The 27939-nt window shown below is 38.2% G+C and overlaps 1 protein-coding gene and 1 long non-coding RNA gene across 3 annotated transcripts in view; one reads left to right on the top strand and one right to left on the bottom strand.

The window, feature by feature from the left end:
* Positions 1 to 27939, bottom strand: part of LOC136845702 (alpha-tocopherol transfer protein-like) — a 732943-nt gene that overhangs the window by 540297 nt on the left and 164707 nt on the right. The window lies entirely within an intron of this gene.
* LOC136845701 (uncharacterized) lies at positions 7494 to 13301 on the top strand. The gene is made up of 2 exons (XR_010855221.1): positions 7494 to 8715; positions 11025 to 13301. It is a non-coding gene; the product is annotated as an uncharacterized lncRNA (long non-coding RNA).

Here is a 27939-nt window from a genome sequence, read left to right as displayed (position 1 = left end):
AAGCGACAGTTCACATGGTATTTTGCTGCATTTTTCCTGAGAGTGGCCTCTATGCCATCACCTTCATCCAGCCTTGCTGGATCCATTATCAGTGGCATTTCATTAATTTCACTGAACATGAATGTTCCTTGCCAGCATTGTGTACCCATCATGGTCTAGGACATGATGACTTGGAGGTGATGTCAAGTGCTCACCTCTTTTGTCCTTCTGACAAAGACAACACAAACTCCAGTTTGTTTTTCTACTGCTCAATATTGGATTGGCATCACATTCTGCCATGATTTCACTTTTGATTAAGGCCGAGGGGTTATCCTTTACCACCTTAAACAAAGCACACATTCCTGTATGGGATTCAACTAGGTTCGGTCTCCTACACCTAGCCCGATCATTCATCCAGTGCCATTTAAGTCCCGTGTGATCTGTACACCATCCGGGTAAGTACATGAACCATCATGTACAGCCCCCATACCCTTGGCTCGGCTCTCCCGGCTGGCACATCCTGTCTATTCAGGTGCGGCTATCTAACTATAGCTGGTCTGGGGCTGTTAGAAAGCATTTGGGACACTAAACTAAACTATACTACAACTACTAGTCTAAGACTACAGGATTAGTAAAGCTGGATTAGCTGGCACTGAACCCATGCTGAGTTACACAGCAGTGATGTCACCAGTGTGCCCTGGTTGTGTGCAGACATACACTCTTTTACATTTATTAATTTTCCTTCAAAATTGATGAGTTATTCAGAAAAGATGGCCTCATTAGGATCTAAAACCACAGAAACCAAGATCCATGCTTAAAACGATAATTGTTGAACAGGCATTATTTCTCATTATAATTATTGTTTCTACCTTTTCTTGGCAGCCATATAGCCCCCATATTTAAGGTAAACTGTACTGGGAAGCTACAGAAACATAATATTCAAGAAATAGTATGGAAGAGCTTTACCATATTGCTAGAAGCAAATACATGCCATTCTAGTGAAAAATTAGCCAAAATCTGTCGATACTGGCCGCCATCTTGGAATTTGGCCGCCATATTAAATTTTTGCGTGGTGTAGCGCCCTTTTCTGATAGAGGGAACTTTAAAGAGCACTTGTGCAAAATTTCATGCTTGTTTCACTATCTGAACGATTCTTATGAAATATGCAATTATCCAATTGCAAAACCCAGGTTATTATTATTATAACGGGAATAATTGTATTGTACATTGGCCCCTTATTAATTAGCTTGCTTGTTGCCAATCACTGCAGTATTGCTCTCTGTATATATTTAATGATCATGCCCAGTGGGTACCATTTTGGCATTTTGTCTCCTTGTTTAATTGCTAAATCTCTGTAAATAAACCCCTTTAAATTGTAAAAGAATTCTAATTCCAAATGGCGACCTTACTCATTTAATTGTAAATCCAGGGAAAATCTAAGGTAAGTTTCAAATAACTTTTCCTTCGTTCATAATCTGGGTGCACTTGGTTCCTTTGCAGTCATAAATTTTAAATTTGTTCAATTCTCTCCCCAACCAAGACGACCAGTTTATGACAGTGCCAGGATCTAGTCATATTAGCATTAATTAGCCTCGCTATTAAGCTAGACTAGGAAAAAAACCAGGAGTATATAATCAATTATTTTAAATTTACGGTAATAATTTCATTATTCCAAGGGCACAGGAGCGATCGGAGCAGAGAACGTTGGTAAACAGTGTATGTGCATGTTTCTAACATTAAGGAAATAAGAGAAGTGATATTAATATTTCTTTAGAGAAACGCAACAATTCTTGTATCGTTACAAGCATCCAAAACACAGGAGAAAGTATAGGGTTTTATGTTAGCGAAAACAGATAGCTAAGCGCGAAGTGTCTACCCGCAAATTTCCAAAGTGTAAGGACAGGGTGTGAGTTGCCACTTAGGAGTTAGGGAGTGTGTAGTTAGAGAGTTTTGCATGTGTAAGCTAGGACCAGTAGCTAAGAGTTTATTTCGGAATATTTACGGCAAAGGAAGTGTACAATTCCTTGGTCAGTGATAAATTTTGATAACCAGTAGCTTACAAGAAACTGTGTAGCGGTATCTGGCATTTACACTACGAGCTAGCCAGTGGCCTGTTCAAGTTGGCGCATGCGCAAACCATTCCATTGTCGTAGCAGTAAAGAAAACATTCCTGAGTGTAGTTATTTAACGACCCTCCCAGCGTATATTAAAGTAAAGTAAAGTAAAGTAAAGTAAAGACATTGTTGATGGTTTAACATTAAAAGATTCATCTTTTCATCCAAAACCCGAATTATTGAAGAAGGAGCGTTTTCCTTTCAATTTCATTTCATTCACTACTTGATCAGCTGTTCAACACGAGCGCAGCAATCCCACAACGTTCGTTCACGGAACGAGCCTCCTCCATGTGTGCCTTAAGGGGATCGGCCGGTTTCCGACTTTTTTAACGACAGGTTGTTGATATATAGGGGTTTGTTAAGGAATTTGTGGAACTTTGGGAAAAAAATTTTTGTTCAGTGACCTTAGGTTTTGACCTTCAGAGCATTTTTCTGGCCAAAATGGCCATTTTCGAAAAATGCATCTCCTCCTTTGCTTTTTGGTTTTAAGGGATGAGATTTGAACCACGTATAAAACACATATGGACCTTCGATACAAAGTTATTTTTGATTTTCAATTATTTTCGAGATATGAATTTTTTTTTTTATGAAATTTTCCCGGAAAAATTACAGAAAAAAAAAAATCAGAAACTCAAAATATTAAAAATCCCCGGCTTTGTTTTAATCTACCATTTTCCTCATTTGTTATGAAATTTCATAACAATTGGTCCAATACTATAAACCATTTTGAAGGTAAAAAATTATGTTTCCTGGGCCTTCAAAGTTTTAGTTACATAAAAAAAGTAAAAGGGACTTCAAAGACTGTGTTACAATTAATTTTATGGTTTTAATTTTTATTTTTGGTTATTAATTAATGCAAAATTGTTATAAATAAGAATATTAATTGATTATTTATGCCTAAACACATTATTATAAATTTTAGGTTCCTTCCCCCTGTCTGATCTTGTTGCAAGGTATTACTCTAGGGTATCATAGTTCACTTTTTTTAAGTGTCTCGAATCCATCCCTTGCCAAATGGATCTAATTACTTTACATTCACAATTAGGGATTCGTGATTCGAGTAATTCATAAAGTCTTGATTCACTTATTATGATCATTTATTTTCACGATCGTCTATAATATCAGCCTATCAACTGTCTTTCTTTTCTAAAATATCTTTGCCCTTTAGTAGTGAAACGAATAAAGAGAATGATGTGGTTGGTCTCTGGTGAAAGATCGCTGCCTGGGCTGTTTGCTGGGCGACAGCTCTCTCTCTCTCCGTCAAATCCATTCCCTGTATGGCACTAATTTCTTGAACTCTTTCTTCTACTTTCGCCTGGACTTTCACTTGGAATTTTGCAAAGAAGCATAGAACCAAGTGAAGAGTTGGACCTTTCAGAACGGTGAAAAAACAAAACACCGCAGAAATTACAGAGTTCAGTCAGTAGCGAGCATGAAAAAATCTTGCAGTATGAGCACTCATTGTCAAACCTGTTGTCAAGTTGGGGTATAACTAAAACCATTCAATTTATTGAAATTTCATTTCAAAGGAAGTTTTTTAACGACTTCTCAAAAGCTATATTAAGACTAAGTCATAAAGCTACTCATCCAAAAGAGAAATATTGCAAGATTTAGCATTTTTTCGTGGACTCATTTCAACGCATACATGATCAGTTGTTTTTTCAGCAACGCGACTTTTTTAAAGATTTTTGGGCTTTTCCACCGATGTTTCCGGGAAACTCTTGAAACAATTTGAAAAACCTTTTGCATACCATACCACGACTTTTGATGCGTGAGACAGTAGAAATTACGTAAATATGCTCAAAGTTCATTGCAAAAGAAGCATTGTAACATAATTCATATAAAAGACTGCATTTTCTCTTGAGCCTAAAAGAAAACCACTTTAACAAATTTCATAAATACGTTCCATTACACAACGCTCAACGAAAGAGAATTTTTTTTTCCCTCACGTATCCTTTCACCTTAACACGGGACCGACATAATTCATTTACAAGTTTGGGAACCAACTCATAATCATGAAAGCAGATACAAAGAATTCTCTTAATACTTAATCCGGAATTTCAAATTCATTTCCCAGTAAAATTTTATCCTATACACGGTGCGCGCAGCATGAGCACTTGTGTTTAGCGAATAATCGCTCATAACAGCTTTTTTCTTTTCAAGTGCTTAGCCCAGATAATTTGTCGTACATTATAAAGCGCATGTATATCTATCTCGTTACACGTTTCCAACTGGAGTGCAGGAGTGGGGTGTATCTTATCTTAGACTTGCTTGTTGCAAGTGCTAAAACTGCACATTGTGTGCATCTCTCGTATCCTACCTGTCCTCATGTCAGGCAGCGCCCCCTAGTCCTTATAACTAGCTACCCACTCGTGTCACATCCAGTTTCCATTTCTCTCAGTGCCACTAATCTGCGGCACTGCTAAGCACCCAATCACTGAAGCACTTATCTTTCTTCTTTCGCTTTCCTTTTCTCTTCCCTTCTGACATTTTGCATTGCCCCATGGAGCGCACCGGCCCCACAGTGCCACCCAACCAAAGCAACCTCTTATAAGCCATTGCACCTGTGTTGAAGAAACAGAGTGCCATACAACCAGTGTTTCCGCCCATAAGGACTGCGGCTCCTTCAGGAACACCTCATTAACAATGCATCCGCCCATAAGGACCAAAGAGCCTTCAGGAGCACTCCATTTACTAGCGTATCCGCCCATCAAAGGACTCAGACCAATCCTTCACCTCATTAAGTGCATTCGCCATAAGGACCATAAGCTTTCCATTTACTATTTATCCCCAGAATGTGTGTGACCTTCTGCACGGCACACTCATCCACAGTGCCACCTCATTCAAAGGTGCCACTCACTGAAGTGCCAATAAACCTAGGACACTTCTCATCGTCACAAACCTTTTCCTCCAGGAACACCCAGTTAACTCACTCAGCACCCCTTCCCTATCAGCAACATGTCAACCGAGGAGCACCAATATTTTATGGATATAGGGAAGGAGGACAGTCTTTCCGGCCAGGCCCTTCAAAGGTTTGTAAAGGAACAGATTGCTGAGAAGAGAAAGTATGAAGAAGAACAAACACGGCAAGAAGCCGAATGAAGGAGAGAAGAAGACAAAAGAGAGGAGCGGAGAAGACAGGAAGAAGAAGAAAGAGAGGAGCGGAGGAGACAGCATGAACTAGCCCTCAAGGACAGGGAACTCGAGTTGGAAAGAGCCAAGAAGGAGAGCGCAGAAGCTTTAGCAGCACAACAAGCCTCTAGCCCCACTCCATCTGCACTAAATACCTCTCTGTCGACAGTCAATAACCTTGTGGGAAAATGGACTGAAGACGAGCCGGAACAATGGCTCGAAGAGATCGAATTCCCCTTCGAGACCTATGATGTCAGCCTGGCTGAGAGGGCTTTATTGCTTACCAAGCACCTAGACGGGAAGGCTAAGGCTGCCCACCGAGCCCTGGAAAGAGATCAACTAGGGGACATGGCTGCCGTCCATGAGGCCATCACTAAGGTGTATGAAATAACCCCTGAGAGGTGGAGACAACGATTCCGAGGTATGGCCAAGAATGTCGGCTGGTCCTGGACAGAATGGGCCTGTCACAAGACCCAAGCTGGGACCCGCTGGTTCGAGTCTATGCGGTGCGACACCTTTGATGATTTGTTCAACTGGACCATGCTGGAGGACCTCTTCCAGTGTGCACCCAGGCCTCTGGCTGTGTATCTTAGTGATAAGCAGCCAGCCACTCTCAAGGAAGCCTGCCACTTAGCTGATGCCTGGGAGACATACAATCCCTCCCACAGCACCTTGTCGTGCAACATAGTGCCACCCGGACACCTCTCGGGTTTCAATCGCTCACGGAACAGACCGCCTAACAAACCTCCGTGCCCCATCTGTAAAAAGTACGGCCATGCTGAAGCAGATTGCTGCTAAAAAGATAGCAGTCAGCAGGGCAACAACCCTCGGCAGCCTACCAACAACTGTCAGTCTTCCTCTCCGCCTAATTCAACACCATCTTCCCAGCACACCGTCACTGCCGGGAGATCAACATATCACCGGGTCCCCTGCCGAGACTGTGGAGCTTCAGGACATTCTTCTTCAGGGTATCCTGCATGTCCAAAACATGTAACCACTCCCAGCCACGTCAACATGATTAGTGCCACCGCTTCCTTAGCTGAGCTGCCGGAGAAAACTCACCCTGAGAGTGTCTGGACACAGTCCATCTCAGTGGCTTCTCTTTATGGTTCCAGCCCAGCAGTGCACCTGCCAACTACTGCTAACACTGGCTCAGACATTGGTCTGATTGATCGGGCCCAAGTGCCAGCCAGTGCCAAGGTAGAGGAGCACACCAAGTGGACCGTGACCTGGGTGGACGAACAGTCCCTGACCATCCCCACAGTTGAGCTCAGGGTGATCACCCCATGGAGCGACAAAGTTCACTGTCTTGGCGTTGTCAAGTGAATTAGGCACGGAGAGTTCCTGCTTGGATGAGACATCCTCTGGGGATGTCCCATCCCCACACCCTTCTGTTGCCTGACTGCTTCCGCCAGCACATCCGCAACAACCTCTTCGGATCGGGACCCAGCCATTGTGACAGCTGTGCAACCGTCAGCCAAACCTTCCGTTCGCATAAGAGCGACAGCACCTAATCCACCATGTCCACATTCTAGGCCTAGTCCGCAGATCTCGCGACCGGATGGCCACCGAAGAATCACTCCCTCATCACAAAGGGACCTCGCACACTATCGCTGCAGGACCTGCAATGTAAGAGGGCACTTGGAGAGATGGTCGAAGTGCCCCAGTAGGCTAGCCGCAGCGGCCAACTCCACTGAACCGAGAGGCCCAGCCCTCTCATCAAGACAGGGATCGCTGTCTCAAACCACGCCCGGGACACCAAGGGGTCTTGATCCCCCGGGTCCCCCTTCAGCTTTGTCTGACACCAATTCACTGACTGTGCCACTTGCGAGCACTGGTCAGTGCCAAGCTCTGCCTATCTTGGCTGGATGCTCCATGACAAGCGTACTTCCAGTGCCTGGCCCTGAGTTAGTGCCAGTGCCGGATCCAGAACCTGACCCAGATCCTCCTACGGGAGATCCACCAAATCTCACAAACATGATCATCGCACAGTGCGAACCTCTGACCCCTGATGTTTCTTTTTCCTACACTCTTCCACCTGCTGAGGACGACCCTCTAGCAGGCCTGGACATTACCTCTTTTCTGGTCGACCAGGAACTGTCCGGCCAGGCCGCAGACGCTGATTCTCTTCCCACGACGGTTGTTGCAGCAGCTGAAGTAGGAGACCAGCCCATAGCCCCTGAGGCTGCCCCTGATCCTGCTCCTGACAGCACTCCTGGCCGTTCTTCAGAGTCAGTATATCGCCCCTACTGGACTGCCTAGCCAGAAGAAGAAGAAGAAGGGGCGGAAGAAATTCACTTAGCCAATCAGAGCCATAAGCTCTCTTGGCACTCGTGCTCCATTGGCACAGTGCCGCTTCCATCTTAGAGCAATCCTGGCACCTGCCCAGAGAAGGTAGTCTGTGTGACCTCTGATCCTGTAGCATTAACCATTAACCACTTAGGCCTTTGTACTACTAACCCTTTTCCAACTAACCTCCTTCCAACCTACTCCAGATTCACCCTGAGACATTACCTAACCATACATTGTGAATTACCCTTCAGGTTAGTCATGTTCAATTTGTTGTGTGTTAATTGTAAGGTGTTGTGGCGATCATAATTCACTGCGTGTCATTCGTTAGTGCCAGCTCGTTCAGTGCCAGAGTCGGGGGGGGGGGGATAGTAGGTTAGGTTATTTAGGTTAGGTGTTTACCATGTGCGTTTGTCTAGGCGTAGGTTTCTCCTGTCATCATATGCAGTTAGTAGCCGTATCTATACCCTTAGGTAGGTTAGGCCTGTAAATTAGCCAATTCAGAACCCCTCGTAGCATTTAGGTAGGTTCCTTTAGATGTTGCAGGGCCACAATCTACCTCATGTAGGGTCATGGGCTGCCAGTCGGGAGGAATTAGCTAAGACTCTCACACCCTTGAAGGTCTTTCCAAAGGGGGGACCTGTCAAGGATATATTCCTCCCTCATGTAGATGCCCGTGCATCATTAATTTTGAAATCCATTTTGCTATTCATTTGACTGTCGGGCCGGGAAAATTGGCGGGTGACGGGTGGAAACAAGCATAGTTTGAACCAGATCATAGCTGTTAGCACCAGTGTGGGGCCGTGTAGGAAGCACCGCTCCATCGCCTGATTCTGGGAAACAATAGGCCTCCCGCTTTCAACCCCCTTCTCATCCCCATCATGCGATGTGGGAGTATTTAGGTATGGGGAAGGTCAATAGGCATAGTGGGACTAGCCGCCAGGTAGGACCTTAACCTCTAAGTAATTAATATTTAAGGATGCTTTTCCTCTGCCCTCTTTGCTGGTTGTCTTGACGTGTTTGCAGGAATGTCGGACTACAGATGAGGCCCCTACAAGACGCTGTTGGCTTTGGAAGAGCAGACGCATTCTCATCTCAGTACTGGGCGGAAGCTATCGCCCATCTTCTCAGCTTAAGCTGGTTGAAACTATCGTCGATGAATGGCCGAGTCGATTGTTTGGCGTCGCAATTATCAGACAAGGTTCGTACATCGCAAATAGTCAGTAAACCAGCCTTTTCCCTTCCACTTAAAAACCCCTTAAATTTCCCATTCCTTCAAACTTTTACTCCTTCCTCCACAAAGCAATTTTCCCTTGCTAAGAGTCCTGCTCAGCCTCCCGTACCTCACCCATAATGTGCCTTGAATTTCAGTAAAGATCCTGTGATAATCATCCAGTTATCCCTTCCCCAGTGCAACTTAAGGGCAATTTAGGCTAATACAAGTGTTTAAATTTTTTCTTCGTGTGATTGTGAGCACGTGTTCTTGTGTTAAAAGCCCAATCAATTATGACTCCCATACTGTGCTTACGTGATTTCCTTATAATTATCTGCTGGACTACGTTGTGGTTAATATTTAACATGTGCAATGTGTAACATTTTATAGGGGGATTCCATTTCCTTCAGTGTGTGCCGCCGTTTCTACTCCAGAACCTCTCCTGCAGGAGAGACCCACCGTTCTATTGCGCCCTGTGTCAGATAATTCTGACTGCCTTTCAAATCCTGAAACTATTCCTGGTCGCAGTTCGATCCCTGAAGTCCGTTGTGGCCCCGCCAAATTTTATATGAATTATTTTTCCCCATCCTGGAGTTCAACCCTTCGCAGCAATTAACGAAACACCCTTTAATGTAATTTTGGCCTAACCCAGGTTATTATTATTATAACGGGAATAATTGTATTGTACACTGGCCCCTTATTAATTAGCTTGCTTGTTGCCAATCACTGCAGTATTGCTCTCTGTATATATTTAATGATCCTGCCCAGTGGGTACCATTTTGGCATTTTGTCTCCTTGTTTAATTGCTAAATCTCTGTAAATAAACCCCTTTAAATTGTAAAAGATTTCTAATTCCAAATGGCAACCTTACTCATTTAATTGTAAATCTAGGGAAACGCTAAGGTAAGTTTCAAATAACTTTTCCTTTGTTCATAATCTGGGTGCACTTTGTTCCTTTGCAGTCATATGTTTTAAATTTGTTCAATTCTCTCCCAGCCAAGATATGTGTGTGTGTGTATATATATATATATATATATATATATATATATATATATATATATATATATATATATATATATATATATGTGTGTGTGTGTGTGTGTGTGTGTGTGTGTGTGTGTGTGTGTGTGTGTGTGTTAGAATAGCCACACGATTTCACTGTGCATATACTGTACAGTATATTCAAATTACTCGTATTACAACACGCTGCAGTGACACGGGATGGTTTAGATTTCAGATTCTTTAATTTACATTCTACTACAATAGCTATTCGCTTCCTTAAAAAAACTGGGATACTCGACTCACTGGTGGGAGGCACATAGTAAGGCAAGGATACATTATTATAGGGAAAGAACCCGAGACAAAGACGTACAAATAAGAAAAATACGATCGATATTCCTAACAACAACATTATTAAGGATTTAAACAAAAGGCTGAAAAATATTAGATTAGTTGGGAATTATAAAAACATCATTAGGAACAAGGTAACCAGGAATAAGATACCCATATTTTGGTCAAAGCAGCAAATCATGCTAGAAGAGAGCAAGCCAGCATGAGTAGAACATTCGCCATTGCAACCAAGTTTCGCCACTGGCCAAACATTGCTGGAATTAAATCATAACAACGACTGCGAAAAAACAGATTTCATATATAGCAACAAGAACTAAACATCGGAATTCGTCGCAGAGAACTCCCTCATTGATTCTCTACCAAATATAGCAGACATAACAAGTCAAATGAACGGAGCAAGAATATTCACAATAACTGAACGGCTAAAAGAGTATTTCCAAGACCTAGTTGCAAAAGAAGATATCAAGAAGACCACAATCATCACCCCATTTGGCATCTACACATTCAACTACAGCTGTTTTGTCCCCCGTAACTCAGGGACAACATTCCAAAAATTTGATGGCTGAGCTGTTTGGAGACCTTCCATTCTGTGTGGTATATGTTGACGACATACTAATCTTTAGCCCAAATTTAAAATAACACCTCAAAAATGTGAAAATAGTGCTGCAAAGACTGAAAGAAAATGGACTGACAGTGCATGAAGACAAGTGCAAAGAAAATGGTGGAGTTTCTGGGGCACCAAGTGAGTCCAGAGGGCACCAAACCTCTGCCAGAGAAAGTGAAAGCAGTAACAGACTTCCCCAAACCAACAACAGTGAAATCAGTGCAAGAATTTTCAGGTCTAATAAATTATTACTACCGATTTGTACCAAATATCGCAAAGCATTTATTTTATCAAAATAAGTAATAACCTCTGCAACAACACTAATATTTCCTTTACCCCATAGGTCTCTCACCCTGACGACCGACACAAGCAATACAGTGATGGTCACCGTACTCGAGCAGGACACTGATGATGGTCGTCGACCGCTGGCCTTCTACAGCAAAAAACTAACCGTAACAGAGCAGAAGTATTAAACATTCGACAGGGAGCTTCTCGCAGCCTACAGAGCAGTCCATCACTTCCGCCACATGCTCGAGGGACAGCAGTTTGTGGCATAGACAGACCATCAACCACTGGTGCACGCCTTCACAAAGTCACCATGGTCAGCGCGACAACAATGGCACCTGTCAGCAATAGATGAGCACTCTTGCGCCATAAAAAACCTGAAGGGTTCTGCAAACACAGTGGTGGACGCCCTACCAAGAAACTGCGCCAACACCCTTCAACTTGGGATGGCCTATCCCAAGATAGTGGAGGCACAGAAGGATAACGAGGGCCTGCAGCGACTACAGTGGATCAACCCCACTCTCTCATGGAACGACCTGTCATTCAACAGTGGAACGATGACCATCACCTGTGAGATGAGTACCGGACACCCTCGACCATACTTGCCAGAGGGGCTAAGAAGGAGAGCCTTCGCTCTTGCCCACAAATGATCCCACCCATTGGGCCGATCAACCGCCCGAATCATAACCGAGCAGTAAATCTGGTGGGGGATGAGAAGAGACCTGAAGATGTGGACAAGAGAGTGCATCCCGTGCCAGACGTCAAAAGTCACAAGACACATCAAAAGCAGGATAGAAGAGTTCAAAACAACAGACTGCCGACTCATCCACATTCACCGTCGACATAGTGGAACCCCTACCTGCCTCTGAGGGGTACAAATACCTGTTTACCATAGGCAGGAACACCAGGTGGCTGGAAGCAATACCCATCCGACAGCAGACGGCGGAGAGCTACATTAAATCCCTCTTTGACTGGGTCAGTAAGCATGGAGTCCCCCAGATCATCAACAGTGATAGGGGCGCCAATTGCACATCCGCCCTGTGGAACACCCTCGCCGACAGTCTGGGGATGAAAATAATGCATACAAAGGCCTACAACCCCGAAGCAAACAGAATCATCGAGAGGATGCACCGATCATTAAAAACAGCACTCACCACCAGATGCCAGGGCGAGAATTGGAGAAAAAACTGCCATGGGTTCTTCTAGGACTGAGAACGACACTGCATGCAGCATTCAATGTATCTCCAGCAGAAGTCCTGTGTGGCAAAGCGATGACGGAGCCAGCGGACATCTTCCAAGAAAGAACAACCCAATATCTGACAACCGAAAAGTGATAGAAAAAAAAATACCGACCAAGACAATCTACAAGGCAAACAGAAAAGCATATGTACCTGAAGATTTACAGAACAGAAAATACGTGTTTATCCGAGTAGACGCACACAAACTCCCTCCCCCTCCCCAGACTACTGCGGACCACACGCATACTCCAGAGACGACCGAAGGCCTACCAGATGACAGTGGACAGGAGTACAACGTGGGTCTCAATCAACCGGTTGAAACCTGCATTCATGCCAGACAACAGCCTACATACGTAGGCCCCTCCTTTTGGGGGGAGTCCTGTAGTGACATATGGCAGACCTACAATCAGAATCTGCTTTCTCCCGTGATGAGTAATGCAGGAGGAAAAACCATGCGATTGAGAAAAAAACAAATTCTCTCACACGTCTTTTATGCAAGTATCTCAATCACTAGATTGTCACCTTTCATGCATTTGTATAATTTTGCATGCTGTTACATCAGCTTTCCAGTCAAGTATGTATAACTGTCAATCACATGTCTTATGTCTATCCATATGTAAATGTATGTCTGTGAAGAAACACAGACGCCTGAATTTAATCCCTTCCTCGACCTGTCAAGAGGTTGGGACTAATTTGCGGCTTGCACGGGCTATGACCTGTGTGAAAGTTTTGTAAATAAAGTAGTAAGCTGTAGACCTGTGTACCTCACTCACAGGTTGACACTATTTCTGATATCAATGAGCAATGGAGAGCAGATAAATACATTAAATAATGTGCAGATTAACAGCGATTCTAGGTGTGAGTTTTGATGTGGTAGCATTATTCACAGAAACACCTACCGATAACCTGTTAGAAATTTCATTTGATATCCTAGAGAGCAAAAATTAATTGAAATATGTGTAAAAGAAGGGAATTTATACTCAACGGGAAATATTACTTTAAAAATTTTAGTATGTCCAGTTCTAAGCAATGTGTACAGGGAATCTTTATAAGCAAAATATTAAACAAAAAAATAAATTCCATGGAATGTAAAATTATTTCGGTGTGTTGAGGACATAATAATATGAATTTGGTCAAGAAAAGAAAATGTAAATACTTTCGTGGGTGAAATAAATGAACTGGTCCCATCCATAGAATTCACTTTGGAAATAGAAAACGATGGTAGCCTACCCTTTTTGGACTGCCCAACAAACAGAAGTGTTGATGGCTTTAAGTATAGTGTGTAGAAAAAACCAACCAATTTTTGGGATTGTGTACATTTTTATTACGTAGGCTATATGTAGCCTGAGTATATTGCTGGTGGAATAGATCTCATTAGGAATAGAGGGAAGAAATTCAAATATTCTGATTATCATAAGATGTATTAAGAGTAGCATAAAATAAATTTCATGATTATAATATCAGAAACATATAGCACTAATCCACAAAAACCTGCTTTACTATCAACCCTCAAGAACTTTAGAGTTATTGTAAAACTTGATACGAAAGGATTTGTATATCAGATGTCAAGTAAGTAAAACGACAATAATTACGTCTAAATTTGACGACTATGGGAAAAACATTAGAACAGCATAAAATACAAAGGAGAACAGTGGCAGTTCGGTACATAAGTAATGAAGAGTCTGTTTCAATAATATGCAAGAAAGAAATATAATAATATAATTGAATTCAACTTCATAAAAGAAAACTTCTATAACAACATGAATATCTAAAAACAGAGTTTCAGAAAGGTCGTTTATATGGACCTAGCAACAAAGATATAAGCTCACTTGCATGGAAAAACCAGGATTCGAACTCGCATTAGGTATATCAGAACTAGGTCACATTAACCCACAGGACCACAAAAAAGGTGGGTTTGTGTGACCTCCTTTCGATATACTGAATGCAGGCTCGAATCCTACTACGGACGTCAGAACTTCATTTGGTTCTTCACTTGGAACATAAGGCTTTTTTGTGACAAGCATATCTGCAGTGTGTTTATTAAAATAACTTATATATCTGGGGAAAATGATGACCATTAGACTCGCTCTCTCTCTCTCTCTCTCTTTCTCTACACACAGACACACACACACACGTGTGTGTGTGTGTGCGTATGTGTGTGTGTGCGTATTAAGGTTTAAGCGGACTAATTGCCGGCCTTTGGAAAATGTGCGTCCGATGCAGGTGGCCTGTATGATGACGTTGATATTTTCCGCTGTTAGATATAGTGGGTATCCGACGCAGTCAAACCTTCTGGTCATGATCAAGATGCCTAGAGACAACGTGACAGATGGACGGAAGCTTTGTGATATCTGTGGGTTCAGAAGGCGTGGTCCTTCAAATGCTGAACTTGACGATGACGTCACACTTCAAGGGATAGGTTATTAAGTGAATATGTGCTTAAATGAGTGCATACGTGCACTCTCTAATGTGTGTATTATAGAGGAACCATAGAATGGGTATTGACTTCGATTTGCGACTGGTGTGATTGCTCTTGTGAGCTGTGTTGTGAACAAGAACAGCCACTTGGAGGGGCAGCTTCTGAATGGGCCATAGAATGTGAATAAGATAACTCATTAATACTTGTAACTTTGTCAGACACTATGTGGAATACCCATTTGACGTTGCAGTGAAACCCCTCGGTTCTTTATTAAGGATTTTTCCGGTTTAAGCATTTATTTCTTTATGGACCATTTCAGGTTTTAATATAAGCTATGTTTCTTTTAACAGGCATTCGGGTTGAGCCCTGTGAGGACACATACATTGGAAGCGGTGTTCTTTTTAACATACTATATGACATTTATTGTCGCCTAGAGCAATCATGGCCTTTTTATTTTGTTTGGTGACCGGGGTATTAGTCACAAGTATTAGTTGGTCTAGAAATATTCATTCGATTGATGATGAGTCTGAGTTTTATCTAGTTATGACTTCTATTTTTATGGAATATGAGAGACTCCATTTCTTGACTGTGGTTTTTGCTGAAATGCTTTTGTTAATTTTATAAATAGAGTCTAGTTTTGTATCTCGGCGTTTTAATCCAGTAAGCCATTGTATGAGGATAGATAAAGTGAGAGGAGTCAACGAGAGAGAAAGAATGTGGTGACCCAGTGCTGGCCATTGCTGCTGGAGAATCTTAGAGACATAAGATTATATGACATTGTTCTTAAAACAGCTGTAGAAAGAGATTATGACCCTATCTGACCTTGTTGTAGGGCATAATAGTTGGTGGCAGCATAATAGACAGAAACAGATAGACGAATAGATGGGTTATAGGTTATGTTTCTGAAGAGACATATTTTATTAGAAGTTGTTATACTGGATGGATTATAGAGGTTGGTGGTATTGGCATCTCAGAATAGGGATTTCTATGCTTCAGCAATTCGGTTTAGGGATCGAGACCCAGTAGTACCGATCCATTTATCACTTATAAATTTCCCTTTGGTGAAAATTCCCCATCAGGGATATTCCCGATCCCCGGTGGGGAATTTACACCAAAGGGGAATTTATAAGTGATAAATGGATCGGTACTGCTGGATCTCGATCCCTCGACACAGTAACCTTCCAACGACTCCAGTCGACGGTCTAAATCGTTCTATTATTCTATTTTACACCGAAGCTAAGGATGCAAGCAGAAAGGGAAGTCTGATGTTCAAATATTCCAGTGCTTCATACCTTGTACAGCTCCTTCAGCAAGCCATAACTTACTGAGTAAAATACGTTTTCAACACGTAGGAAGATTTGGTAAATGAAACCAAATCAGCAGATCTCGGCTTACCTCGCCGTTTCATCTTGTAGCATCAATCAAGTCTTTAAAGAAACCAACAAAAGGAAGGCTAAGAGTCTTAAGTAGCTAAAAAAGACAAAAAATGACAAAGCAGGCGATTAGACAATATTTAATGACACACAAATTGCGAATACTGGGAAACGAGTCGAATTGCTCCTACGAGATGCTAGAACTAAAATCAACTCTGGATATAAGTTATGAGTAAGGAAACAGCAGAAGTAATCTTTGCGTTTCTACATTTCCTTAAATGGAATTTCCTTCTAACCCATCATCATCATTTCCCAACTGGAAGACACTGCACATGGCTTTCTTTAACCCATCCTTTTATTTTGTAGCTGACCAACCGCTTGCTTATAAGCATTCACTTAAAGTGGGATGTAACTCAATACATTTTCGGGCCACTGCCCTTTACACCTCTCATCATTTATAGTTACAGTACCGCAACAATACGTTGAGAAATGGTCAGCTCCAACTTGTAACAGCAACAACATCTCTCTCTTGAAACGCTTTACTCCAGACAAATGCGCAATTAATTATACAGCGAAATTGCGCCTGGGAATAATAACAATATTAATAATAACAATAATTTGAAATTATATCGGGGATTACAAATACGGTGTAATCTATGTGTTGACAGGTTTCTTTGATTATTTTTGTGCAAACTACATATGTATATATATATATATATATATATATATATATATATATATATATATATATATATATATATATATATATATATATATATATATATATATATATATATATATATATATATATATATATACATATATATACATATATATATATATATATATATATATATATATATATATATATATATATATATATATATATATATATATATATATATATATATATATATATATATATATATATAGATAGATATATCTGTATGTCATGTCCACCCAATATATCGCCAGCAGCTGAAAGGGCATCTATTAATCCGTCACGGAGGACCATGTCAAGAGAAAGATAGGCGCTCGTTAACCACATCTGTGTCACCATTCTCAAGAAGTTAGTGACTCAGCAGCCAATCCCAACTGGCGTTTGTCCATTTTCGACCGATTCGGTTGCAAATCAAACAACGTTCCTTTACGCAACGCCAACTTAAGACGGAGTTCTAGGGGAAATGACGAGGTCCCCGAGAAAAATTTCTTGCGGTGTATCTCGCGGAATGACGGAAATTTATGGTTGCCTCAGTATTATATAAATCCCGCAGTTGAGGGAGAGACGTGTGTGATGGTGTAGATTGAACGAAAAGAGTATATTGGAAGGCTAACGGTAACATCAAGAATATATAACATGCAGATAAAAGACATAATGCCAAGCTCCCTTGGCCTTATTTTTTCAGATTTTCCTTGGACAACAACACTCCAAAATCTTCATCCTACCAATATTCTTTTCTTTACTTTTTTCGAAAGGAAGATCCAACATTGAATGAAACGTATTTTCATTTGTTGTACCATTTCAGCGATAATTTATGCATAAACAATTAAACTAAAAACTGCACCTTGCCAAGGTAAAAAAAAAAAAAAAGGACAGAGCTAAAAGAACACCTGCAATAAACCCCATTATATTCCGGAACGTTGAGCCCCACTGGTTTCCACTCGCTGATCCTGACTCGCAGAGAAGAGGCAAACTTCGAAGATAAAGACGAAGCGAGCGAAATAATTCGGCTCATAAACAAATTAGAGATCGTCGTTTAGGAAGTTATAATGACGGGGCCCATATTTCATTATCATCCGACGCTAATACGATCCTCGACATCCTGATATTGAGATTCATGATGCATAATAGCTGACAGGGAGAAAGACGCGGCGCCAAAAGATCATTACCGAACGTTTCCTCACGAAGAACTCTTCTTCTTTCGAAAGCCATCCGTGTGACTTCCCGAGTAATAAGCGAAAGGTCATCAGTAGCAATGTATTATTTAGACGTTAGCGTTTTCTTAGTGTATATTTATGTGAGCAGGATTTGCGCATGAGCGAGCACACATACATACACACACATACATATATGCATATATATATATATATATATATATATATATATATATATATATATATATATATATATATATACATATATATATATATATATATATATATATATAAATATATATATATATATATATATATATATATATATATATATATATATATATATATATATATATATATATATGTGTGTGTGTGTGTGTGTGTGTGTGTGTGTGTATAACTGAATCATGAAAATATGGAACATGGAAAATACTGTACGTTATGAATATATAAATAAAGACCAAATCCTCGAAGGAAAGAGAAACACTGGAGTGCTGCAAGGCCTTCCGACTTATAGTCCTTTACTTAGCAGACAAAGAGAAACAATGAAGTGCCGCAAGTCCTTTCGACTTACAGTCTTTTACTTAGCAGTCTGCTAAGTAAAGGACTATAAGTTGAAAGACCTTGTAGCACTCCACTGTTTCTGTTTCCTTCGTGGATTTTGTCTTTATATACATACAACATACATACACAAACACACACACATACACATATATATATATATATATATATATATATATATATATATATATATATATATATATATATATACATATATATATATATATATATATATATATATATATATATATATATATATATATATATATATATATATATATATATATATATATATATATATATAAATAAGAATATTCTGCGAATGAAATGTCTTAGTTTGTTACACGTTAAACTTCATCGTCAGCTAATTAAAAACTTCAGGCAGTTTACATTCTTGTTTACAGAAAGAATTAGAGATTATGCATCAACAGACCTTGTAATTTCAGAGTTTTTACGGGGGCAGGGAGAGGAGGAGAAGGAAAGATGTGGACAGGAGAAGAAAGTACTTCTCTATCTTATTAGTAGTCGGTTTTGACATATGCGTAACAGCAACTAAATTAACTTTTACCCTGATGAATTTCATTCTTCGCTGTGTCCCACTGCCTAAGGAAATTTTCGCCAATGCTTAGTTTCGAGTTCCTGTACAGTCAAATGCGTTAACTTTATGAGAAAATGTTCATACTAACCTTGATAAAGGTCTCCTAATAACCAACTTTCAGACAAACAGCTTTTATTTCACTGTTCACCGGTCCTTTATTGAGTTTGTCCATCATCCTTTCGAAAATCAGTTTGACTTAACGTCCAAATTATGGCAGTTTTGCATATAGCACTTTCAGGCTATTGTTATCAAGAGGGAAAATAAATAAGACAAGCGATGGAAACTTCGACTATAATAACCCTTTCTATCTGCTAATTGGTATTTTGTCAGTGTTATTCGTCACCAGTGATTCGTGATGAAATGCAAACACCATTTCCTTGCCCCGTAATGGAATCAATGCATTGGCTCTCAAAGCAATCAATTTTCTTGTTATACTGACTCGAATGCAAATCTCAATTGCTTCCTTTTCCCTTTTCCCTGGTGTCATAATGCAACACTGGAACGACCGAAAACTTGCTGATGGGCAACAGAAAAAGCCAGCGATTGACATAGCGCATGTCGCTCCCGTGAAACGGGTCATACAAACATATTGGGTCCAAGTCGGAAAAAGAGAAGCATTGAGCCCACGGCGTCCTCGCAATACAAAATTAATAAATAAATAAATAAACGAAAATATCGAAACTTGTAGCTGTCTGTAAGCAGAAATGGGTCATGATGAAGCAATGAACCTATCAGGGCAACGTAAGTATAAGAGAGATAATTTCAGAATTTGGGACTCGCCCTTCGAAGTATGCAGTTACGGTGCGCACACCCGCAAAATATCTTGGCTGTTTGGCTTACTCATAGTCTAGAAGGCTTACTCATGGCCTTCACATCATTTTACGAGGACGTTACGTTGCAGATTTCTCTTACTCGCTCTTTCCTTCTTTAGCACTGCCGAAATCTTAAGAAAAACTACCACCAAAACATTTTGTTTTCCCTCCAAAAATAAGGCAATAGTCGCCCATGCTACATTTGTAAGATATTGAATGCCACAAAATCTACCTGACGTAGTTTTCAGTTATATACCACCAAAATCATAAAACTTTGTACAGAATACTTATAACAGCCTAATAGTCTTTAAAGCATAATACATACTTACTTACGCTTTTTAAACGACAAATAAAAATCGAAAGAAAAGAATAGCAAGTTCTGAAAAAATATAATAGAGAAATTAGGTACCAGCTTTCTTACAACGGCACCAGCTTTTCCACTGAAAAAAATACTATATTATCTGATGTGAATTCTTGTATTAGCAAAAGAAATGTGAATATACATGAATATGGAATTTTAAACGATTTTAATGTTTCCAAACTTGGGTTCAGTGAGAAATTTTGTTTACTTCTAATATGATTTACGATTTTTATGAATTTTTGGCTGCCAGGCCAAGGAATGGGACACTCTGGGCCATTCAGCACTCAAGACAGTGAATAGAGGGGGTTGGAGTGTTTGGACAGCAGCAAGATAAAGAGATCCAGAAAACAGAGATGAAGCACAGCGATCTGATGGTGAAATTAGGAAAACCCCACAGTTGCACTAAGAAGTAATAGTTGGAGAGGCTGGCCAGCAAAACTGAAGAAAGGAAGCGGAAATGGAAGTGAAATAAAAGGCTGAAAAGTGTGGGTAGCTAGGGGCCGAGAGAACGCTACAAACTCCTTTTAGTAATGCTTACAGTGCAACACGCAAGGTGCAATGGCGGCCCATCTAATCTCATAAATTTTGGATAAGCTACTGGTATCTTTATTCTTCAAAGAGGCAGAGAGGTCAATTTACTTCTCAATACTTAACTTTTTCGCATTAACTACTGTTAATTATTATTATTATTATTATTATTATTATTATTATTATTATTATTATTATTATTATTATTATTATTTGCCTTCAACTGGTAAAAAGATGCTTCAGTCATCTTTAAAAGATTATTTAGCTATATAGGTTTCTAGTTCTCAGTTCTTTCCTAATAAGCAAAGAAAACTTATGGCTAAAGCATTTGTATCTGAAGTTGTATATTTTTGTGATAGTTTTACCTCTATTCCTGAGTATCAAGTATATCAACATACGATTCTCGTTCATCTTTCATAAATCACAGCTATTATACGAATTAAATGGTCACAGATAAACTTAGCAGCAACTAACAACGACAAAACACAAATAAGTTTCTTCCGTGTTGAAATTCATTTATATCAAATAGGCCTAAATATAAAAAAATAAAAATGGTAAGAGAGATATAAAAAATATGTACGGCCCTTCCTTCCAAATGTTGACACATCCCACTTTTTAACAGCCTCAGAAGATGTAAACATTGGAAGCAGCATTGCATCTCCGACTCGGGGGAGGGCGTCTCTGCAGATGAAAGGCTTGTCAAAAGGTGGGGTGTACCTGCCGTGACGAGAGATGTTCGAGCTTCACGAAAGCATGAAGCGAACACACAACCCCCAGGGAGGGAAGAGCGGACCTCATAACCCCCAGAGGAGGGAGGACCAGTCTCCACATCCATGATGAACGAAAAAAAGTCCTCACCACTTCAAGTGAGGGAGATGCGGTTCCCACAACCACAAGGGTGTACGGAACAGTCCCAACAGCAGCGAGGGATTTGGGAAGAGGTCTCCACACCCCAAAATCATGGAGGAGCAGTCTGCAACCACAAGAAAAGAAGACGTCAAAACATCCCATGAGACGGAAGAACTTCCAAGGGACGAAGAGAGGAATGGAGAAGTCCACACAAACTACAGCGGGGGGGGGGGAGTAGCCCATGCAGCCTAGAGGGAGCAAAAAGCTATTCATAGCTGTTCATGGCAGAAGCATTCCTCACAATAAGGAAGGGAGGCGGAGTTACTTCAACAACCAAGAAGTAGGAAAGGGCTGTCTCCAGGAACCCCGAGGGAGGAATGATCACTTCTCAAATCCCAGAGGAAGGTCGTCAAGTCCACAAAAATCCGAGGGTGACCTTCAGAAAGGACCAGTCTACCGCGAGCAAATAGAAAATGTCCATTAGTTTTACCCAGTATGTTTACATTGTCGTGGGATATATGAAAGCAGCGGTACGCTTTCGTCGAATCAGAAGCCAGCAATATAAAAGATCTGGTCTTAAAGCAAATTTCAATCAGTTCCTCATTAAAGATTTAATCTACTTCTGACGAGAGTCGTCGTATTTCATTTGCAGTTTAAATAAATACAGCCATTGTAATTTATTTCAATTATTTATCCAGTAATCAATAGAGTTCACTGGCTGGAACGAATAACTTATTTTTTCGTTTTTCTATTAATGAGTTTTTTTAATATTAAAAGAGACCTATACTGTGAACCTATGAACAGAAATGTGTGCGTGTTTGTGCGCGTACAAATAGGCCTATTTGCATGAGTAAAGAGACAGATGACGACAAACTTCTCAGGATTTGGCATGGACAAGAGTCGAGGATCATTTGTGCATCTCTTTTTCTTTACAATAAAAAGACCTCAATGACAGCCGTGTGTAGAAGTCCTTCACCACTGTTCAAAACCATTTTGACAAACAATTAATTACAAGAACAGTTTCACAAGTATTCACATGGTTTCTGAAAAATATCATTGCCAAAAGGATTGAAAGAAGGTACTTCAAGTTTTTCTCTTGAGTAAAACTGTGGTGAGAGATTAAGATCTTAATGATACGAATACCTGAAACAGTAATCACAACTCCAAAGAAGGATTCATCCACCTGAGAATACATCTGCTTGAATTATTTCTTGCTACTGAGAAGGGTCCTTGTGATTGGTTAATTTACTATAACCGTGTCTAAGGTGACGTTACGATATGTTGAACTAATACGCAAAGAGAAAATACAGTAAAGCACATATTACCTTGAAACATAAGCTAATCAACACAGAACTACGTTATTATTATCTAACCCTTTTAAAATACCTATACTATTCTAATAATTTGTTTAAATATGGTCTTATTTCTCCCAGTTGGAAATTTTCACATGACGAATGGATTAGAGGAGTTGATGATATCCTCCATAACAAGTAGGAATTCTATCAGTGCAGAGTTAATTTCAAGATACCGATAAAAAGGAAATAAATGTGTCATTGGTCAACAGATAATTAAGTATACCTTAGTTTAACCAGACCACTGAGCTCATTAACAGCTCTTCTAGGGCTGGCCCGAAGGATTAGATTTAATTTACGTGGCTAAGAACCAATTGGTTACCTAGCAACGGGACCTACAGCTTATTGTGGAAAGAACCATGCCTACACAAACACACACACACATTATATATATATATATATATATATATATATATATATATATATATATATATATATATATATATATATATATATATATATGTATATATGTATATATATATATATATATATATATATATATATATATATATATATATATATATATATATATATATATATATATATATTATATATATGTATATATATATATATATATATATATATATATATATATATATATATATATATATATATATATATATATATATATATATATATATATATATATATACATACATATATATATATATATATATATATATATATATATATATATATATATATATATATATATATATATATATATATATATATATATATATATATATATATATATACATATACATATATATATATATATATATATATATATATATATATATATATATTATATATATATATATATATATATATATATATATATATATATATATATATATATATATATATATTTATTAATATAATGTATATATTCATTATACAAAGGCTTTTTATTAATTAATGTCCACTTCATTATACAAAGGAAACTATATTTGATGAGTGCTTCTGCGCTGGCCAAGATTCAAATCAGGGCCACTTTTAGAGTCTGTCCAATACCCTACTTTCGTTAGGGTGTGGCCAAGTAGAACAAGCAGCGCAGTCTCATATATTTATCCACTGGAATCTTTGCCAGGACGTTAATCCGTCGTTTATTGTTTTCCCCAAGGTCTAGAGAGTCAAGGTCTACCCATGCGCAGCAGAGCGGCGATTTGTTGTTGGCGAGAGTAGTGTGTGACATCACTGCCTCTCCACTCTGACGACGCTTAGCAATTCGTTAATGTCTGGGATTCATTTCTATTTTACTATTAAATATGGTGCAACAGTGAATAATTATATTTACTCACTGAAAATAATGCTAAGAGAATATACTAAATCTCATACAACGACAAAAAAATCATATATCCCTTACAAATTTGCAATGTCAAGGGGAAAAACTGTGTTGGACAAACAAATAATCTATAATAATAAAATCCGAGCGGATCATTCTTGTTTGTCCACCCCGGGTGGGGGCGGGGTAGGTACTGGATCAGGAGGGTAGGGGAGATATTACACATTCACCCTCCTCCTGCAAATCTGTTTGTCCGCCCTGGGTGGGGGATTAGGTAGGGGATTGGGAGGGGAGGGGAGACATGACGGGCAGCGTCGGGTTCTAGCATAGCGCACGCCATCAAGCTCGTATTATATAAACAATAAAACGCATAAATGAAATGCTTACTACATACCTTTCAGATGAATTTTATTACAAAATTATATCCATTTACGTCCTATTATACAAACGAACTACATCAATTTGCTGGCAAAATTCTATAAACAATAGGAAGGATAAATGAAAAACAAACCTTTAAGATTATATATAAACCTTTAATATATATATTATATATATATATATATATATATATATATATATATATATAAATTATATATAAATTATATATATATATATATATATATATATATATATATATATATATATATATATATATATATATATATATATATATATATATAATCATAATCCCCTACGTCTTTCTGTATAGACACATTACATTAATTTACTGGTAAGAACTCAGTAAACAGAGGTAAATATCTATGACTACAGTACACTAACACAATATGATCTCTATCACATCAAGGTTTTTTCAACCTAGTCCTATCCAGATTTCGCATCCTAAATAATGTTCTAGAACGAACAAAATATGAAATTATTTCAACAGGAAACGAAACCAACTTAGATAATTTGCCTGGTTTTGAAGAATTTTCCATCACTATTAATTTCCTTTGGTCAACACTTGAAAAACATCCGTATACAGCACAAACAACATTTTTATAGTCACTCAGGAAATCTTAACTAATATTTAAATCTATAATGATAGATATGTAAAAATGGAAATAGCATGAAAGTATTATTTGCTGATCTTTACAGTGCACTTGTTTGTGTGTTTGTAAACGAATGGTCTTGCTGCCTTAGGTCGAGGTCGAAAGGATCTGAGTGTGGCCGGAGCCTCTGGGAGATCAGACGTCACGACTTCAGCCACGCGGAAAGGGTCTTATTTTGGGTGGCGGATGGGCAGACCTTGTCGTCTCTAAACCTTGGTATTACGTTTCACCCAAGACCGTATCGTTTCCGCTTTGGCTTTTTAAGAAGAAAGTCAGCGGTCACTTTACTGGTTTAAGACATAAGCCAGTAAAGTGACAGCTGACCTTCTAAATACCCTGTGCCGACCACATGTCGCAGAAACAGGTTTGACAAGGCATAGAAAAAATAATTAGGTTTCCCAATGAAATGTCTAAAGTCAAATGTATTTTTCATGTCAATTGTAAACTCATGGCTGTACTCTAAAAAACTTTTCACTTCAGCAGACTCTGCTCAGCCCATACTTTTATCTTAACGTTTGGCAACACAGGAATTTCTTATTCACCCCACTTTAGCGATCTGAGTGTTTCGCGTAGGCTTATTAGAGAAACAACTATATACAGTGACTTTGACCACCAGACTATCATAAGAGATATAAGCTGATATCGACTCCGCTGTACCGATGCCTTTCGAATTCAGATTTTATTCTTGGAATAAAACCTGGAATATCAATCCACCTCCGCTATGACAGCTGATTGGTAAGTTTGTAGTAACGCTTGCTTAATCATGAATTTTTGTCACGTATACTCACATAACTTTTTTTTCATTCCTAGGAATAAGTTATTCCCTGGGTATAGCGCAATGGATATTAAATGATATGTTGGCTTAATATTTGTGTGCGTAGGTATGTATGTATATATATATATATATATATATATATATATATATATATATATATATATATATATATATATATATATATATATATATATATATATATATATATGCATTAAGCTTCTAAGCGTCCTTTAATATCAGTTCACTCTACCTCGGGAAAATATATTTTGATATTAAAGGACGTTTTTAGTTAATAATAAGTTATGAATCACGGTGATGTGGTAAAATATTCATTCATAGATATGTATATATATATATGTATATGAATATATATATATATATATATATATATATATATATATATAGGATGTTGCTAACAATATATATATATGATATATATGATGTATATATATATATCATAGATATATATATATATATATATATATATATATATATATATATATATATATATATATATATATATATATATATATATATATATATATATATATATATATATATATATATATATATATATATATATATATATATATATATATATATATATATATATATATACATATGTAAGTATATATATATATATATATATATATATATATATATATATATATATATATATATATATATATATATATATATATATATATATATATATATATATATATATGTAGAATCTACTGGTCACTTTTACCAGATACATGTGTAATTGTAATAGCCACAATGCCATCTTAACTTCGAATTCTTCGCGCTTTTTGGATATCCTTGTCACTACAAAGCAGTAAGATCCAACAGCAAGAAATTGAAGAGACTGTGATGCCTGGTCACGAGAAACGAACCGCATCACCATAATCACAAAGAGGTTATGTTGCCGACCTGACCACGAGAAGGATAAAATACTATTACCTCTTGTACACACATATACCTGTTGTTTTCAGATATATTTATTAGAGCTGGAATACACCCATCCTCACCATCGTAGCCAAGTGGGCAATCGTTTTTATTGCATTTTAGGCTGAAGTATATATGTAGAATCTACAGGTCACTTTTACCAGATACATATTATGTAATTGTAATAGAAACAATGTCCTCTTAACTTCTCGAATTCCTTGCGCTTTTTTGGATATGATTGTCACTACAAAGCCATAAGATCCAAGTGCAAGAAATTGAAGAGACTGTGATGCCCGGTCGTGGGAAACGAACCCGCGTCACTATAATCACAAGGAGGTCATGTTGCCGACCTGACCACGAGAAGGATAAAAGTCTACTACCTCTCGTATATACATATATCTGTCGTTTTCAGATATGTTTATTAGAACTGGTTCGTTTTCCGCAACCAGACATCACAGTCTCTTCAATTTCTTGCATTTGGATTTTATGGCTTTGCAGTGACAAGCATATCCAAAAAAGTGCGAAGAATTCGAGAAGTTAAGAGGGCATTGTGGCTATTAAATGTATATATATATATATATATATATATATATATTATATATATATAGGGCATTATATAATATATATATATATATATATATATATATATATATATATATATATATACATATATATATATATATATATATATATATATTTTATTCACAAATATATAAATATATATATATATATATATATATATATATATATATATATATATATTATATATATATATATAGATTTAGATAAATATATATAGTTATATATATATATATATATACTTTATATATATATATATATATATATATATATATATAATATATATATATCACCGTTTTAATATCAGTTCACTCTACTTTGGGAACATCACCGAAGGGAAACCATAACTGATAAACGGTTCGGTAGCT

This window comes from Macrobrachium rosenbergii, chromosome 14 (assembly GCF_040412425.1).
Source record: "Macrobrachium rosenbergii isolate ZJJX-2024 chromosome 14, ASM4041242v1, whole genome shotgun sequence".
Lineage (NCBI taxonomy): Eukaryota > Metazoa > Arthropoda > Malacostraca > Decapoda > Palaemonidae > Macrobrachium > Macrobrachium rosenbergii.
Note: the sequence above shows the minus strand (reverse complement) of the source record. Positions and strands in the feature narration are given on the sequence as shown.